Consider the following 5,001-nt stretch of genomic DNA (forward strand, 5'->3'; position numbering starts at 1 on the left):
TTGTGGAGCAGCTGTAGGATGATATGTAGGAGAGGCAGTGCAAGACTATTACAAATGTGTTTGCCAGAGTGCCCAGAGCCCAGAGGACAGTTGAAGTGCCAGTGACAGACACTAGAGCAACAACTTCAGCACCAGCTACTGCCCCTTCAGTTCCAGTGCAACCAGATCCAGCATCCACTCCTGTACCCTCTACTTCAATTGAAGCCTTCGTCCTTGGAGTTATCAGGACACCACCACCAGAAGATCAAGCCTGAGAGTCGAACTAGCACTATGCATTTTCTATGAACTTTTTGGTAACTTGTTGCCAAAGGGGGAGAAAAATGTATAGATCATAGGCTTCGAGAGAGAGAGAGAGAGTGTTGCTTTTGTTCTCTCTTGCTTTATTTGGTGGTTTAAACTTTGTTTGCTTTGATTGGTTGAGATACTATGCTTGTGAGACATTGATGATCATGTGTTTGATCATAAGCTACACTTATGCATGTTTCATGATATTATCCTATATATCTTATATGATCATTCATTTTGCTTAGTGATGAGTGCATGTATTCAATGTTTATTATTTTGAGCGCTCCACCAAAATGTATGTGACATGGAAGAGTAACCCATGAGCCTAATTTATTGTGCATTTGCAGTCCAAAGCAAATCTTAAACTATGTACAAATTTAGGGGGAGCTCTTGCTTATCACATACTTCTCAAAGCGACGATGTTATTCAATCTTATTATCATTTGTCGAAGCTTTGATCTATATGTTGTCATCAATTACCAAAAAGGGGGAGATTGAAAGTGCAACTATCCCTAGGTGGTTTTGGTAATTCATAACAACATATAACTCATTGAGCTAATGCTATTCCAAGACTATTATTTCAGGAAAGCTCAATGAATGGCATGGCATGGATGATGAAAGTGGATCCCTTAAAATACTAAGGACAAAGGATTGGCTCAAGCTCAAAAGCTCAAGACTCTTCATTTTATATTTTAGTGATCCAAGATCACATTGAGTCTATAGGAAAAGCCAATACTATCAAGGAGGGATGAGGTGTTGCTTAATGAGCCTCTTGCTTCATGTGCTTTGTGATATGCTCCAAAACCCTCAACTACTTTCCCATATCCACAAATGACCTAAACCCAAAGCCAAAATCGGTCACACCGATTCTTTCTATCCGGCGCCACCGATTCCAAAAGTCATAGCCACTGCCACAAAACCTAAGCAAATCGGTCTTACCGATAGGGATCTCGGTCTCACCGAGATGGGGTTGTAATCTCTCTGTTTCCCTTCATAACATTTCGGTCTAACCGAAGTGAGCGATCGGTCCCACCGAGATTGCAATGTAAACTCTTTGTTTCATTTTTGTAACATTTCGGTCTCACCGAAAAGAGCAAATCGGTCCCACCGAGCTTACCTGACCAACTCTCTGGAAAGTTTATTACCAAATCGGTCTCACCGAGTTTGTGTAATCGGTCTTACGAGATTACGTTATGCCCTAACCCTAACCGAATTGGTCTCACCGAGATGCATGTCAGTCCCACCAAAAATCACTAACGGTCACTAGGTTTATTAAATCGGTCCGACCGAGTCTGTTGAATCGGTCCCACCGAGTTTGGTAAATTGTGTGTAACGATTAGATTTTGTGTGGAGGCTATATATACCACTCCACCTCCTCTTCATTCGTGGAGAGAGCCATCAGAACGAACCTACACTTCCAACTTACCATTTCTGAGAGAGAACCACCTACTGATGTGTTGAGGCCAAGATATTCCATTCCTACCATATGAATCTTGATCTCTAGCCTTCCCCAAGTTGATTTCCACTCAAATTTTTTTTCCACCAGATCCAAATCCTATGAGAGAGAGTTGAGTGTTAGGGAGACTATCATTTGAAGCACAAGAGCAAGGAGTTCATCATCAACGCACCATTTGTTATTTTTTGGAGAGTGGTGTCTCCTAGATTGGCTAGGTGTCACTTGAGAGCCTCCGACAAGATTGTGGAGTTGAACCAAGGAGTTTGTAAGGGCAAGGAGATCGCTTACTTCGTGAAGATCTACCGCTAGTGAGGCAAGTCCTTCGTGGGCGACGACCATGGTGGGATAGACAAGGTTGCTTCTTCATGGACCCTTCGTGGGTGGAGCCCTCCGTGGACTCGCGCAGCCGTTACCCTTCGTGGGTTGAAGTCTCCATCAACGTGGATGTACGATAGCACCACCTATCGGAACCACGCCAAAAACATCCGTGTCTCCAATTGCGTTTGAATCCTCCAAACCCTTCCCTTTACTTTCTTGCAAGTTGCATGCTTTAATTTCCGCTGCCTATATACTCTTTGCATGCTTGATTGAATAGTGTGATGATTGCTTGACTTGTCCTAAAGTAGCTAAAATCTGCCAAACTCTAAAATTGGGAAAAAGGTTAAGTTTTTATTGGTCAAGTAGTCTAATGACCCCCTCTAGACACACTTTAAGGTCCTAGAGAGGGCGGCAAGGAAACTCGCGCGCACGCGTCCATTTTTCACGGTCAGGGCGCCAAGCCAAAAAGCACCGACGTGAATTGACCATATTACCTTCAGGCTGCTAAACTATATACATACTCAGCTACTGCAGAGGAAGGGCATGTTGGTAATTTGACGAGTACAAAACTCCATAACCCAATCCACGCCCCGCGCCGAGCCCCAAAATCCTGCCTTCCACCTCCACACCCAGCGACGGCTCCACCTCCGCCGCCGGCCACTGCTCCGCCTCCGTCGCAGGCTCAACCTCGCCCCTCCGCCTCAACCGCTGGGCCACTTCCTCCACATCCCCCATTAGCCTCCACCGCCCCCTTACCACGCTGCTCCCTCCCGCCAGCATCCGACGACCGCGACCCCAGCTCCACCACCGGTCACGACCCCGCCTTACTACCTCCGCTGCCGGCCAGCACCCCATCTTCATCTCCCCCTCCCGCATCCGGTAGAGCTACGCCCCCCTCCCCCTTCCTCTCCACCTTCACCAAACCCTAGACCAAGCAGTCGATTCCTCCGGCACCATACAGTCGCCGCTTCAAGTACCTCTCCGGCACCACAGAGTCGCTGCTTCAAGGACATCGTCAGCGAAGACACGTCGACACACAAGATGGTAACAATCCTTGACCCACCTCATGGTTAGTCTGTACACATGTATGTGTGTTTTGAGGTGGCTGATAAGAGCGTCCGTGCTTGTTTGATTTCATTTGCTAATGCTTGTCGTTCATCAGAGTCTAGTCGTTCCTATGAAACAACGGCCCTGTGTTACAAAGTGTACATTTGGGTCTCATATAGATGTAAACTCACCATGATAAATTAGTTATTTGTTATTAAGAACTTTTGAGCACAATGCTGAATCTAGGATAAGAAAGGAGGGTGCGCTGAAATCAATAGTCATAATGGTGTCACACAACAGATTGACACAGTAATATTAGCATATACTAACACTGTATGATATATACCATTACAATTTACATGGCATATTTTCTTCTATCTAGTTCGATGATGCAACTAGCTGGAATGTTCTCTAAATTTTTGTGTTTAGCCTTACCGTTTTCTCTGAATTCTTGTGCGAAGCACAAGTGGTACCATGTTCTTTGAAGGTTTTCTTTCTTTGAAGTTTTGTGTGCTACCATATTATGTAAAATTTCTGTACCTGGAAACCCCCCCAAAAGATGGTACACTTCTTCCTGAAAACCTAACTCTTTTATTCTGCCCCCTTCGTCCCATAATATAAGATGTTATTACAACCGATATGTGAGTATATCGATTATAATAACATCTTATATCATGAGACAGAGGGAGTACATGCTAACCTACAAAGTGCCTTACATGTATTTGATCTTTTGATGCAGGAGATCTCTCAAAAGAACAAAGCTAACCGTGCTCAAGTTAAGTTCCATCAAACAACTGGTTCGCGCAGCTATGCTGTGCATTGTGATAATTTGGTAAGTCAAACCTATGGTTGTAGATTCTCCACCTGTGAAATTTTGCTTCTACATAGTTATTGTACATATTGTTTCCTTGGCTTCGGCCAATATATGCTTTATCTAATCAATGGTATCTTATCCTGAACAAATGGATAAAGTAACTTTTGTATTGTATATGTTCTTTTCTTCATAGTCACTGAATCTGAAGTGGCTATAAATACAAAAGTAAGCTTGCTGCATATATGTTGTTTTCAGGGAGAAAAATACAAAGATGAAGAACCCAATGCATTGGATTTGTTCAAGGAGTGCCACTACAGCAACAAGAAGAAAGGGTACATAGACACCGTAGAATCTGCAATTGTAAGTCAGGGTTCGAAGTGTGCTAACCATAGCAGAATGCTTACTTTTTTTCAATAGATCCAGTAGTACAATAATCAATAATTATAAAATCAGCATAAAGAGAGGTAGAAGAATAATTTGACCTTGAAACAATGAAGCATGTATCACTTTAATAAAACGACTAGATATTTTCTGAGTATTCTTTGCTTCTTACACGAATATGATCCGCTTGGCAACCGTTGAATGTTTTATGAAACCTTCACATCTTATCTATAAAGACAACAATTCATACATGGGTTCGATTTATTCTATCCATATTTTGGGCAGTTTTCATGATGGTGTATTGTGTATGCCCATGCTATATTTGTTTCCATGATTTCTTAGAAGATTACTTGAACTTAATCTTTTGCACAATTAGATGTCATCACCTGTACATCACATACATACATGTGATCAAACCAAGTGAGATCAACTATTTGCACAGGCGGATCTATGTGAGGGAAGAAATGTGCCATGGCCCACCCTGCCAAAAATAAAATAAATGTACTGATGCTCAGTCCACTCCGTGAGCAACATGCATGAGATACTTTTCTTCTTGTCAGCCTGAATGCACAAGGGTCTTTACTGTTGTTCATAGCCTGAATGCACAACCCAGTCTACGAGCAGAGACCAGCACGCCTCACATTTAACAGTGCATCATCTAAAATTCACAATAGCAATTTTCCTATAGGCTACAGAAATCA

At 42.9% G+C, this 5,001-nt stretch overlaps 1 long non-coding RNA gene across 1 annotated transcript; it reads left to right on the forward strand.

Annotated features, from left to right (window-relative positions):
- Positions 1 to 2,664: 2,664 nt before the first annotated feature.
- Positions 2,665 to 4,995, forward strand: LOC119342661. Its single transcript, XR_005165653.1, has 3 exons — positions 2,665 to 3,102; positions 3,845 to 3,937; positions 4,175 to 4,995. It is a non-coding gene; the product is annotated as an uncharacterized LOC119342661 (long non-coding RNA).
- Positions 4,996 to 5,001: the final 6 nt, after the last annotated feature.

The sequence above is a fragment of the Triticum dicoccoides genome, unplaced genomic scaffold (assembly GCF_002162155.2).
Source record: "Triticum dicoccoides isolate Atlit2015 ecotype Zavitan unplaced genomic scaffold, WEW_v2.0 scaffold100132, whole genome shotgun sequence".
In the NCBI taxonomy this organism is placed as follows: Eukaryota; Viridiplantae; Streptophyta; class Magnoliopsida; order Poales; family Poaceae; genus Triticum; species Triticum dicoccoides.